Below are 14,694 nucleotides of genomic sequence, written 5' to 3'. Positions count from 1 at the left end.
TCCCTGAGTTCTGTGAGCCATTAGAGCAAATTATCAAACCCAAGGAGGGGGTTGTGGGAACCCCCAATTCATAGCCAAGTCAGACAGAAGTTGTGGGCAACCTAGTGACTATCACTTGCGGTTGGCATCTGAAGTGGGGGCAGGGCAGTCTTGTGGGACAGCCCTTCACCTGTGTGGTCTAATGCTCTCTTCAGGTAGGTAGTGTCAGAATTAAATCAAATGATAGGATGCCTGGCTGGTGTCCACAGGGAATTGGAGAATTGCTTGGTGTGCTCTGTGTGAGCAGAGAATCGTGCCCGGGGAAGTCATAGTACCATTACCTCCCACGACCCAGATGGGGAAACCAAGGCCACTTGGCCAAGGTCACTAGCTAGCAGATGGCACAGTGGGATTCGAACCCAGGCCTCCAGGCCCGGAGCCACCCGCTTCATTCCTTCCCCACATTGTTTGTTAGAACATCGACTGAAAGCCTGTGTGGTGGGGGCCCAACATCCATACCCCCCCACACTTTTGGGGCCCAGAACAAGAGTATAAATGGAGGCCCACACGCCATGTCTTCCAGCTGCCAAAGTGTTCAATGAGCTGGGTTCTATCCTCCGGCCTGGACACACAGACCTTTCTAATGCCCTGGAGGCCAGGTGTGAATTTAGAACTGTTGATACCTCAGAGTTTCTGGGCAGGACATGATGCCCAGGAGAGGCTGCCCAGGCCCACCTCCTGCCTTCCCGGCCCTGCAGGAGGCCTCACATACTCAAACGACACCCCCTGCACTCCTCAGCCGACTTTGGTCCCCCACAGCCGGCTCTGGGGCTCAGTGTGTGCACATCGGCTGCAAGGTCTGCTCCTCCGAGGACGAAGCAGGGACGAGGTCACTGAGGGCCTTGGGTTGAGCTCAGAGCCTTTTATGCAGGGATTTCGGGCTCCCAGAGCAGGCTCCACGGGTACCCTTGTGGGTGGCAGCACAGAGTTGGGCAGACTCTGCAGTGCAAGGCTGGGGTGGGGACCCCCTGCCCAGTTCTAAGTACCTCCCTCTCCAAAGTGAAGGCCTCTGGACTCCAGCAGCCTGTTGTCACTTATGTTCATTAGTCGTCAGGGGTCTCTGAGATCCCGGACTAGAGTGAGGTCATGCCTATCTGATCACCCCAAACTGTCCCTCCAGCAGTGACAGCTGCCATCCTGCCATGTCCATGTCCACGTCCATCTGTGGACCCATGTGGCCCCCCAGGGCTCCCGCTGCCTGACCTCCACCCAGGCGGTGAAGGGGGGGGCGTCCTGGCGTCCTCCTGGCTGGGCCTTGGAACTGCCGATGGGTCCCCCCGGAAGTTGTGCTGGTGGGGGCCTCCAGAGATCCACGTGGCAGCCCCAGACACCCCTGCACAGCCAGCATAGCTCTCAGAGCCGGCAGGCATGAGGATGGCCCTCGAACGGGTCTCCAGGCCTGTGGCGCAGACCCTTCTGGTTGCAAGTGGCACGGCCAGCAGGTGGCACTCAGGTGCCCGCCTCCAAGGCGAAGCCCTCCGAGCAGAAGCAGCCCCGCTGCACACTGGCAGGTGCACGGTGCGAGGAGTTCGGGCACAGGGGTCGGGGCAGGGGGGGCCCAGAAGCCATAGTAGCTGTTGGCTGGACATGCTACACCTGCAGGGAGGGGCAGGTAGACCCAGGGCCACCCCTGAAAACCCTCAGTTCCTCAACCAGAGTCAGAAAAACCTGGGAACGGCTGCAGGTTGGGGAGGAAGGCAGGGATGCGTGCTTTGTTTCTGGTTAACGCTTTCCCTCCATGTGGTTTATTAACATCGTGTCCACAGGCAATTTAAAAATGGCAGCCCATGATGAGCAACTAGGACACCTCAAGATCAAGTGCAGGGAGATGGAGTCAGAGAGAGGCTGAAAGGAGCCCTGATTCTGGCTTGAGGTTTGGGTCACCATCCCAGGGAGCAGGGCTCAGGGTCTCCCTGGGGACGAGGGGTTCCAGTCAGCTGGGGAAAGTAGCATCCTAGCCGCCCAGGGGGTGAGGTCCTCGTCAGAAGGTGAGGGGCTACCCACGGTATCCCAGGCTGGCTCACCACTCAGGCAGGTGGATGCCATGCAGGGTGCAGAGCTGGACACGGGCCCAGGCCCCACTGGCGGAGGTCGAAGAGGCAGCCTGTGTTTAGGCCATGGCGTCCTTGCACCGGTGACACTTGGCGAAGGGCTGGACCAGTTGACCAGAAGTCCCCAGAGCTGCTCCACGTGGGGCCTCTCCTGGAGGGGCTCGGGGGCCCCCAGTGTCCCGCCGGCAGCCAGGGGGGACCATGAGGACTCAGCACAGTGTCTCTGGGCCTCTCGGGTTAGGCTTTCCAAGGATGGGAAAGGACAACCAGTCCAGTGGACAGGGAGGCAGGGAACAGCACAAGAAATCACAGAGTCGCCCAGAGGTGCTGTTAAAACAGACGGCCATCAGTAGACTACAGGCTTCAAGCAGAGCAACATGTACCTGGCTGGGGCCTAGGAAAAGAATCTGGAAGTGTCTGCCACACCACACTTTGGATCATGGGAAGGGGTTGGGGGCACTCAGGAGTACAGGAGTGTTTCTGTCCATTAACAACAGGCACACAGATGAGTTCCTGCCCTGCTCGGTGACGTTTGCTCCCTGATGGACTATAGCATCAGCCGCGGGGCCAAGTGGAGGATGCGGCCCCAGGGAGACACAGATCACTGACACAGCCGCGTACTCACCGACCGGAGCTGATTTTGCTGTGGCCCCTGCGGATCCTGAAGGTGCCAGCCACCACCTCCCTACAGGACAGACACAGTCTGTCCCTGGTCATCTCAGGCGGGACAAGCAGCCACCGCCATCCCCACCAGCCTTGCTCTTCTTCTCCAGGGTAACAGGGGCCTCGATGTCATCACCGGGGTCACCGCTGAAGTTCCTGCAGAGACCCCGGGTGTGGCCCTCCTAGGGCTGCGGCGGGGTGAGGGTGGTGCTGAGCCATTGGCCCCAGCGGCCCGCAGCCGGAGCAGAGGCTATTCCGTATACAAGCCTGCCCCCCATCCAAGCTTACAGCGGGGCGGGGTGGGGGGGATTTACCGCTTCGCCGTCCACCTAAGGAGCAGAGGAAAGGAAGGTTCAGGAGAGCAGGACCGTGTATGTTGGGTCCAGTGCTGCCTGGCACAGAGTGGGTGTTCAAATGTTCAGGTACATGTGACATAGTCTTAAGTGAAGGGGCAAAGACAAAACCATCATAGTGACATTTCTCGTTTTGTCCTGCTTAGCACTCTTTCTCCTTTCTGTGGATTTCCTCGGGGAGCCAGCCCTCCAATCTTCCTAAGAGCACTTCACAGGAAGTTAACCCCACCCTCGCTTCCGGCACCTGACCCAGGCCCGGAAATCGGCTCATCCACGTGACTGCGTCAGAGATGGTCACATGACTCAGGCTGGGCCAATGAGGGGCAGCCCTGGGACCTTTCAGAATGAGGTGCTCTGTCCAGTGGCGTTGGCTAAAGTAGCCGCCGTGTTTGTGGGGCAGCATGTGTCTGAAGAGGAAGTTACCTCAGAGGAAAGTAGAGCCCAGAAATGGGTACAGATTCTGGACACCGTTTGAGCGCCTGGATCCAGCTATGCCTGAAGCTAGAGACCTGTAGACTTTTTTTTTCAGCTACTAAACCAATAAATGCCTTTCTTTCTTAAGCTGGTTGGAGAGGTGTTTCCGTTATTTTAAACTGAATGTTCTGATGGATAGAGACAGAAAAGTGAATATAATCAGAATAGAGGAAACATGAGGAAACATTGGAGGGAACACAATGTTTCCCCGAGGGTCTGGGATTCCTCGAACTCACATGTCCCCCAAAGTGGCGTGCTTACCTGAGCCATGCCTGCTCTGTCCCCCTGGAGGTGGACCCGGTTCTTATTAAGCTGGATAGTATCTACTTGAGGGATGAGCGTGATGGGGTGTTGGACCTGTTCCTTTCCCCCACTTCTACCCTGAAACAGGGCAACAAGCCAGAGGAGCCACAGGACTCAGCAAAGACGGATACAACAGGTGCCTGAGAACTCAACAGTCCTGCCATTGAAGGTGGTGATGGACAAGTGCTCAGATGCCAGAGGGGAGCGGGGGGGGGGGGGACACCCAAAGATGCCCCTCCCAGTCCCACACTTCTGCCCAGGCCCCCTGGAGGAGGGGGAGCAGCGCAGGGTGTAGGGGGTGGGGGCAGAATTGCTTCCCAGCCCAGGAGGCCTCCCCAGCCAGGTGGGGCCTGCCCCTGCCTCCCATGGGGCAGCTGCACTGGCAGGGGCACATGGTCGGTGACATCGAGCCCGAGCCCGTGTCACACTGGCAGCCTCCTGGCCCAGAGTCTGGCAGCTGTCAGGCAGGGCAAGCCAGCTCTGGAGGAACCCAAGTCATTTGTCACAAGCGTGTGTATTCATCACCCCAAGATCAAATTCTGTTGCCTGCTACGTCCCCAGTGCCTGGCACAGGGCAAACCTTGATGAATCATTGTTGGAAGAGTTAATGAACGTATCCAAGCCCCTCTCTGCAGCATTTGTTCAACTCTGACTGAGCATCTACTATCCACCCGGTACCAGCCCCTGCCCGAGCTTACCCGTCCCCTCCCGGAAGCTGAGCCTCCATCATCATCTTTACCCCATGGGCATCCACCTTGATCAACCGCGCCCCAGTCACACTGACTGTGGGGCTTAGGTACCCACTGTCCACGCGCACTGTAAAGACTGGCCCCCCGGGTCCCCTCAACAGGTGCAGGACCCAGCACATAGCAGCAGGACCGCTGGGCGGTGAGGGCTGCACCCTCAAAGGTGCCATGATGGGGGTCACCTGGCACCTGCCTCTTGGGACCCCGCACCGGGCTCCAGCGAGCAGGAGGCACGGCGCTCGCCCACTGCGAGCTTGGGGGCTACAGTGACATGGCTGTCCCACTTCCTTGCACTCAAACAGCTCACGGAAGAGGGCGCTCAGCTCTCGAGCCCCTAGGGGCAGGACGTGGCCCTGCTGGGGGCAGCCACAGAAGGCCCGGGACCCCAAGCCCCACCACTGACCAGACGGCTGGTGTCCCTCACGCCGCCCTCACGACACGGGCTGCAGCAGGCCAGAGGCACCTCCTCACATGGGCAGCTTGCCTCACACAAACCAGCACGTGTCTCCCCATGGCGTTCGCAGGACACGATTGTTCTGGAGCAAGGAGAGATAGAAAGAAATCAGCACCAAGCACTGGACAATCCCTCACCCTCAGGGTCATGACCCTTCAGAGCCCCACTACTGTGTTTTCCTCAGAACCACCCCCAACACACACACACACAGTAGGGTTGTGTCCTCTCAGACCCCAAAGCAGGGACAGGCGTTTCTGTGCAGTTCACAGCCTGTGCCACTGTACACCGCGGTCTTGGCACAGGTCCCACCCTCCTCTTTGCTATCTCCCTCCAGCTCACCACCGAAGCTGGGACAACACCAGGTGCCCACAGAGATGTCAATAGTTTGACAAGCTCAAGCCAAGGCGGCCAGAGCCTGACAGCCAGGCTCTCATTGGCTGCACGCAGCTCCTCCACACAGCTGTCCACCAATGGGCCCACAGGGAGGGTCCAGGCCCAGGCTTCAAAGGGATCCGTGAGCTCTGAGAGCTGTGCACAGGCCTTGGGGCCTGCATACCTGGCCCTCCTGTGGGCCGGGCCGCTGGTCCATTCTAAGCGGCAGGGCCCCGCCTCCTGCCAGCTGCCCGGAGCAGCCCAGGCTCCAGCTGGCATGTTCCCAGGGGCGTCAGAGCCTCGGGCCCACACATGCCCCAGTGACAGTGACCTCCGCTTCCAGGTGCGTGTCCTGGATCCACAGTTCAAGGCCCGTGTCCATGGCCAAGTGGGCGCCTGAGTACCGGGTGTGGACGGCCAGCCCAGCCTCGGGGAGGCAGGCGGCAGAGGAAGCAGTGCCTTATTCAGCTGTGGGGACAGGATGCAGCACTGGGGTCGGGGGCCCCCGCAGGTTCAATTCTGGGGGAGGTGGAGACTCTCAGTGGGAGGCACTTTGGAGAGAAACCCGTGTGTCAGGAAGAAGGCGGTGAGGCTCGGGTAATGCGTGACAATCTGGAGAGGGAAAGGGGAAGCAGGTGGGGGCATCTACAGCAGAAAACACGAAAGCGCTGCCCGAGGTGGTGGGTGAAGATGGGAGAGGAGGAGGGTGGGCAGAGTCCTGGGCACCCAGTGTTTGGGGTGGGGGCAGCTGGACAGGTGGGAGGAAAACCAGGAGCATGGGGTCCTGGAAGCAGGGAGAAAGTGCTTCACGGAGGAGGGAAGGGGTGGGGTGTCTAAAGCCATGGATCGGGCCACTGGACCGGGGGAACCTCATTCCAGAGTGGTTTGGGTGGCACGAGCTTGAAGGGGGACAAAAGCCTGACCAGAGGGGGTTCACAAGAATGAAAAGGGAGGGATTGGAGGCAGTGAGCACAGACAGCTCCGTGGTGGCTTTGCTGTACAGGGTTCCTGAGAAAGTGACAATAGTTGGAGGGGCTGAGGGATTGGGCATCGGGGTCTGCAAAGCCTGGCTGCCACAGACTGTGGGCTCCGCAGAGTTGTGGCCGGGCGGGGGCAACCAAGAGTTTGTATTTCACGCGAGTTCCCGGGTGCTGCCAGTGCTGCGCTCGGGGGCCCCACTTTGAGAATCACTGCTTCAGAGGAGAGAGAAAAGGTAGAGTCCCCGAGTGAGACCCAGGAGCGGACCGAGCATAGGGGTGAGGCTGAGCCAGGGGCACAGGCCACCGTCCCCACAGCTGCCAGGACTCAGAGGGAGCTCCAGAGGTTCGAGAAAGGAGGTGTGAGTGGGCATCGGGGGGAGGGGGCAAGCGAGCGTCGCAGGGACTGGGGAAGGTGGGCCTTCAAGGTCGTGATCGCAGGTGTGAAGCTGGCCCAAGGGTGAGTGCGGGATAGGGGAGCCTTCTGCAGTGGGGCTGGCCTGATGAGTGGGAGGGAGGTGAGCATGCTGGCCAGGAGCAATTACAGACAGAGCCTGGAATCCGAGAGGAGAGGACACGGGGCGGCGGCGCTAGGGTCAGTGGGCCAGTGCACTGGACGGCCATGGGCTCAGCCAGTGGCTGGAGTCAGGGGGCAGCCAGAGACTGGGGGGGGCAGCCAGGAAAGTGGGGGGTTGGGGGGCAGTGGGGGTGAAGCCGAGGCCTTGGAGGGCTGCCCCTCAGGAGGAGCACGGAGAAGCCTGTGGTGAGGACCCAACCCTGGGAGGCCCCATCTGTCCTCTGTCGGCCTCAGGAGAGCCCACCGTCTGGTTCACCCTCTGCCCACCATGTGGCCCACCTGTCCGTCTGTCTCCCTGACTTCTGTCTCTCCACTGCTTCTGCTCATCTCAGTATCATTCTGGCTTTCTTTTTTTCCATAAACCTGACACTTTCTCTGTCCACCTGCCTGTCCATCTGCCTGACGGTCTGTCTTCTTGACCTTCTCTCTTTCTGTCTGCCTGTCCATCTGCCGTTTGCTCTCTGCCTGCCATGCTCTGTGACCACCCATTCTCCCACTGTGTCTGTCACTCCCCAGGAGCCCCTCCCCGCTCCACTCTCCAGCCCAGGCCCCGGCCTCAGTCACCCGCACAGGTCCTGTTGGGTCTCAGGATCTCACCACCCCGAGGACGCCAGGAAGCAGGGCCAGGACAAAGTGGCGCAGCTGAATCTCCGCTGCATCTCGACAGTGTGTGCAGATGGCCCTGGAGCCCAGGTGGCCGGAGGGACATGAGGGGCCCAGCCGCAGGGGAAGGGGTGTGCAGATGCCCACAGTGGCCCTGCTGGCTACGGGGATTGCTGTTCCAGAAAGAGGCCAAGAGGCAGGAACTGGGCTGCCAAGAGAGTGGGGCTGGGGGCTGGACTCCAGGTCCTGAGAGAGGAGGGCACGGGGGATCCCGACTCCTGAGTCTGCGGGGTGGAATGGGGGGCTAGGCAGGGTTCACCAGATTGGGAGCATGTCCTGCCTCACCTCTGATCTCCTCCCTCCAGGTCACTTGACTCTGCAGGGCTGAGGGGAAGGGTGTCACCAAGGGCTAGGGCCCACTCACCACAGCTGGTCCTCTTCCAGAGCCCTCGCGCCCACTTGCCAGCCCACAGCAGCCAGAGCATTGCCACAGTGGCCTCGTGCACTGGGTGGCTGCAGGGGCTGATACCCAGGGCTGAGGTGGGGGCCCCGGTGGGGGCTGAGGTGGGGCTGGGGAGCCAGTTCGAGGATCCAGCAGGCCTAGGAAGCTCCCAGAAATCCTGGTCCTCATCCGGTCTGGTCTGGCTGGGGCTGGCTGGGGCTGGGCCAGGCCTGTGGGTGGGCATGGGATAAAGTGGGGAGAGCAGCCAGATGGCTTCCAGGGCCTTCTCCACAGGCAGGGTTGCCACAGGTACCCAGAGTCCAGGAGGAGCTCCCCGCTTCATCAGCAGGCTTAAACATGAGTCGAGCAATCCGCAGACAGGGAAATGGAGCTCTGCTGCCCTGAGGAGTGACGACGCAGGGGCCTCTCCTTCCCTGGACCCTGCCAGCTCCCCACAGGGCGTTAGGGATGCCCTCGTAGCCTCCTGGGCCCTGAGCTGGTAGGTGCAGAGGGGGTGGTCCAGATGTGCCCTTGGGGAGTTTAAGGGGCTGCAGGCCAGCCGAGGGGCCCACGGGGGGTGGCTGCAGAGAATGACGGGAGATTCTGCGCTAGAAACTCATAGCTGAGCATATGGGAGCATGAGTGGGGGACATACCAACAGAAGAAGACATTGATGTGGAGCTGGAAATAAGGAACCAGCAAAGGGGGCTTATGCTGTGCACCTGTGGAGATCGGTGGGGGCTGCCCTGGCAGGAGAAGTTCTGAGTTAGGCAGGCGGGACCCCATGGTCAAAGTGGGGATCCCCAGGGCACTGCTCTGGCTTCCCAAGCCCAAGCCTTCAGCTGGTCAAACCAGGTGGGAGCGAGGAGTGCTTATACCAGGCCCTGATGTGAGTGGACCCCTCACCTTCCCCGGACTCTGAGGAATCTCTGGTTGAGGCCTCCTAGCTGCATTCCCAGAACACCCCAGCATGGGGCCCGGGGAACCCCCAGGAAGCAGTGTCCAAGCCTGGTCAGCAGGGAGGAGCTGGCACTGGAGGACCCAGGCCCTCTCCTGAGATGTTCCGGTCACAACCCTGGCTTTGTCCTCAGATGTGCCACCTCGAGTAGATTACACAGCCCCCTATGGGATGTCACACCCCACAGCCTCTCCTTCTGGCTTGCATGAGGACTAAAGCAGCATTTCCCAAAGTGTGGCTGGCTCGTGGGCTGTCAGTGCGGGAATTCTGGGAGTGCCTAGGAGGGGATGGTTATTATTTTACTCATATTTGTTTATCTGATATTTATTATTCCTTTTTTTAAAGATTTTATTTATTTGTTTGAGAAAGAGAAAGCATGAGTGGGGGAAGGGGCTTGCGCAGAGGCAGAGGGAGAAACAGACTCCCCGCTGAGCAGGGAACCTGACATGGGGCTGGATCCCAGGACCCCAGGATCATGACCCAAGCAGAAGGCAGACGCTTAACTGACTGAGCCACCCAGGCGCCCCTACTATTTGTTATTTCTATTGAAAAAAGTATTCCACTGCCACCTGAAACCTTCAGTTTTATAAAGATTACTGTTAAAGTCAAGGCTAAGTTGAGAAAAGAGAAAGACAAAAAGAAAGAGAAGCAGAAAGACATGATCTAAATAAAATAATAACACAAGCGGGACCAGTGGTGTTTGTTCCTTGTCTGTCCTCCCTGCACAAGACAGCCCCATAAGAGCAGGGATTGCATCTGGTTCGTCTCCAGTCATGTCCCCAATGCTCGGAACAGTGCTTGCTTGGCACATAATAGGTGCTCAATAAATACTAGTTGAATGAATAGTAAAAATTAAGAAAACCACTCAAATGTCTGACTTGCAGCAAATAATGGAGTAACATACATGAAACTCTCAGCAGCACCCAGCACATATGAAGTGCTCAAAAATATTCACTCATGCACTTATTCTTATGAAAATTATTATTTACAAGGGCAACAAATACGCATTCTGACCAAATGCTGACTAGCTGAGCATTAAAATGAAGATATGAATTAAGATGGCGGAGGAGTAGGGGACCCCTTTTTCAGCCGATCCCCTGAGTCGAGCTGGATAGGTACCAGACCAGCCTAAACATCCATGGAATCAGCCTGAGACGCAGGAAGATACATCTGGATCTCTGCAAATGAACATCTCCAGCGCTGAGTATTGAGGTACGAAGCGGGGAGCCGTGAAACTGCACACAGATATTGGAAGATAAATGGAAGGGGGAGGGAGCCGCCCTGATCGGGCGCCTGGAAGCGGTAGCCACCTGAACGGGGGAGCAGGCGGACTCGCGGACCGACACCCGTGAGAGAGCGGACTGAGACCTGTGAGCCGGGAGCGCACGCCACCAGACTTCTCTCGGAACTCCGGTGTGCTCACTGGAACCAGACTGAGACCGGGAGCTCCGGAGCGCAGGGGCGGCTGGCGGTGTTAGAAACTCAAAGGACAGAGACGTGCTGGCCCTGGAAGTGAGGGCTGGGACGCCGGGTGTGGGGCGCACATCCCGGGACGCTGCAGGGTTGAGCAGCACCAACAGAAACAGAGTTAAAGTGGCCAGAACATCAGTGGAGAGCGGTCTGCGATCCCTCTGTTCTGTGACAGAGGCTGGGATTCTGCCACTGCTGCTCTGACTCTCAGAAGAGGCACAGCAAACCGCCAGGGAAAGCCGCCAGAGAACAAAAGCCTGGAAATACCATCTCACAGTGTGCCCATCCCCATCCCCCCTCGCAGGGGACACGGAGACTCTACCAAATCAGCGTGGCAGGCCCCTCCCCCAGAAGGCAGGCTGAAAAATCAAGAAGCCCACATCCCTAAGGTCCCTATAAAACAAGTGTGCACTGCATGGGTCCCGGTCAATAATTTGGGCTCTGGACAACCCTGCAACCTCTCCTCATCAGAATGATGAGAAGGAGAAATCCCCCCCAGCAAGGAAAAGACAATGAGTCTGTGGCCTCTGCCACAGAACTAATGGATATGGATATAACCAAATTATCAGAAATGGAATTCAGAGTAACAATGGTCAAGACGATGTGTAGACTTGAAAAAAGTATTAACGAAAATGTTAATGAGAATATAGAATCTCTAAGGGTGGAAATGAAAGCGAATCTGGTAGAAATTAAAAATTCTATGAGCCAAATGCAGTCAAAACTAGAGGCTCTGACGGCCAGGGTAAATGAGGCAGAAGAATGTATCAGCGAATTGGAGGATGGGTTAGTAGAAGAGAAAGCTAAAATAGAATCTGGACCCAAAAAAATCCACGCTCAGGAATGTAGGTTGTGGGAGATTACTGACTCAATGAAACGTTCCAATGTCAGAATCATTGACATCCCCGAGGGGGTGGAGAAAAACAGAGGTCTAGAAGAGATATTTGAACAAATTTTAGCTGAAAACGTCCCTAATCTAGCAAGGGAAACAAACATTCGTGTCCAAGAGGCAGAGAGGACCCCTCCCAAGCTAACCACGACAAACCTACGCCACGTCACGTCATAGTGCATTTCGCAAATATTAGATCCAAGGATACAGTATTGAAAGCGGCCAGGGCAAAGAAATTTCTCACGTACCAAGGCAAAGGTATCAGAATTACATCAGACCTGTCTACACAGACCTGGAATGGGGGGGCATTTTTAAAGCTCTTTCAGAGAAAAACATGCAGCCAAGGATCCTCTATCCAGCAAGGCTGTCATTCAGAATGGATGGAGAAATAAAGATCTTCCAGAATGGCCAGTCATTGACCAATTTCGTAACCACAAAACCAGCCCTACAGGAGATATTAAGGGGGATTCTATAAAAGTAAAAAGGCCCCAAGAGTGATACAGAACAGAAAGTCACAATCTTTAGAAACAAAGACTTTACTGGCAACATGGCATCATTAAAATCATATCTCTCAATAATCAGTCTCAATGTAAATGGCCTAAATTCTCCCATAAAACACCACAGGGTTCCAGATTGAATAAAAAGACATGACCCATCCATTTGCTGTCTACAAGAGACTCATTTTGAACCTAAAGATACATTCAGACTGAAAGTAAAGGGATGGAGTACCATCTTTCACGCCAACGGACCTCAAAAGAAAGCTGGGGTAGCAATTCTCATATCAGGCAGATTGGATTTTAAACTAAAGACTATAGTTAGAGACACAGAAGGGCACTATATTATTCTTAAAGGATGTATCCAACAAGTGGATATGATAATTATAAATATATATGCCCCCACCAGGGGAGCAGCAAGATATACAAGCCAACTCTTAACCAGAATAAAGAGACATATAGATAAAAATACGTTAATGGTAGGGGACCTCAACACTCCACTATCAGCAATAGACAGAGCACTGGAGCAGAAAACCAACATAGAAACAAGAGCTTTGAATGCCATACTTGACGAGTGGGACCTCATTGATATATATAGACACTACACCCCAGAACCAAAGAATACTCATTCTATTCTAATACCCATGGAACATTCTCAAGAATAGACCATGTTCTGGGACACAAAACAGGTCTCAACCAATACCAAAAGACTGAAATTTTCCCCTGCATATTCTCAGACCACAACGCTCTGAAATTGGAACTCAGCCACAAGGAAAAATTTGGAAGAAACTCAAACACTTGGAGACTAAGAACCATCCTGCTCAGGAATGACTTGATAAACCAGGAAATCAAAAATCAATTTAAACAATTTATGGAGACCAACGAGAATGAAAACACAACGGTCCAAAACCTATGGGATACTGCAAAGGCAGTCCTAAGGGGGAAATACATAGCCATCCAAGCCTCACTCAAAAGAATAGAAAAATCTAAAATGCAGTTTTTATATTCTCATCTCAAAAAGCTGGAACAGCAACAGAGGGACAGGCCTAATCCACGCACGAGGAAGCAGTTGACCAAGATTAGAGCAGAAATCAATGAAGTAGAAACCAGAAGTACAGTAGAGCAGATCAACAGGACTAGAAGCTGGTTCTTTGAGAGAATCAATAAAATTGACAAACCGCTGGCAAGACTTATCCAAAAGAATAGAGAAAGGACCCAAATTAATAAAACTATGAATGAAGAAGGAGAGGTCAAAACCAACACCAATGAAATTGGAAGGATTATTAGAAACTTTTGTCAACAGCTATATGCCAATAAATTAAGCAATCTGGACGAGATGGAGGCCTTCCTGGAAACCTATAAACTACCAAGACTGAAACAGGAAGAAATTGATTTTTTAAACAGGCCAATTATTTATGGAGAGATTGAATCAGTGATAAACAACCTTCCAAATAACAAAACTCCAGGCCCGGACGGTTTTCCTGGGGAATTCTACCAAACATTCAAAGAAGAAATAATACCTATTCTCCTAAAGCTATTTCAAAAAATAGAAACAGAAGGAAAGCTACCAAACTCATTCTATGAAGCCAATATTACCTTGATCCCCAAACCAGGCAAACACCCCATCAAAAAGGAGAATTACAGACCGATTTCCCTAATGAATATGGACGCCAAAATCCTCAACAAGATCCTGGCTAATAGAATCCAACAGTACATTAAAAGGATTATCCATCATGACCAAGTGGGATTCATACCTGGGATGCAAGTGTGGTTCAACATTCGCAAATCGATCAGCGTGATACATCATATCAACAAGAAAAGACTCAGGAACCATATGATCCTCTCAATCGATGCAGAAAAAGCATTTGACAAAATACAGCATCCTTTCCTGATTAAAACCCTGCAGAGTGTAGGAATAGAGGGTACATTTCTCAATCTCATAAAAGCCATCTATGAAAAGCCTATAGGAAATATCATTCTCAATGGGGAAAAGCTGGAAGCCTTTCCCTTAAGATCAGGAACATGACAAGGATGCCCACTCTTGCCATTATTATTCAACATAGTACTAGAAGTCCTTGCAACAGCAATCAGACAACAAAAAGGGATAAAACGTATCCAAATCGGCAAAGAAGAAGTCAAAATGTCTCTCTTCGCAGATGACATGATACTCTATATCGAAAACCCAAAAAAATCCACTCCCAAACTATTAGAAGTTATAGAGCAATTCAGTAATGTGGCGGGATACAAAATCAATGCTCAGAAATCACTTGCATTTCTATACACGAATAATGAGGCTGAAGAAAGAGAAATTAGTGAATCCATCCCATTTACAATAGCACCAAAAACCATACATTACCTTGGAATTAACTTAACCAGAGACGGAAAGGATCTATATTCTAGAAACTATAAATCACTCTTGAAAGACATTGAGGAAGACACAAAAAGATGGAAAAATATTCCATACTCATGGATCGGAAGAATTAACATAGTTAAAATGTCCATGCTACCCAGAGCAATCTACACTTTCAATGCTATCCCGATCAAAATACTGATGACATTTTTCAAAGAACTGGAACAAATAGTCTTTAAATTTGTATGGAACCAGAAAAGGCCCCGAATCTCCAAGGAACTGTTGAAAAGGAAAAACAAAGCTGGGGGCATCACAATGCCAGATTTCGAGCTGTACTACAAAGCTGTGATCACAAAGACAGCATGGTACTGGCACAAAAACAGACACATAGACCAGTGGAACAGAATAGAGAACCCAGAAATGGACCCTCGGCTCTTTGGGCAACTAATCTTTGATAAAGCAGGAAAAAACATCCGGTGGGA

The sequence above is a fragment of the Ursus arctos genome, unplaced genomic scaffold (genome assembly GCF_023065955.2).
Source record: "Ursus arctos isolate Adak ecotype North America unplaced genomic scaffold, UrsArc2.0 scaffold_19, whole genome shotgun sequence".
In the NCBI taxonomy this organism is placed as follows: Eukaryota; Metazoa; Chordata; class Mammalia; order Carnivora; family Ursidae; genus Ursus; species Ursus arctos.
This window is presented reverse-complemented; position numbering follows the sequence as displayed.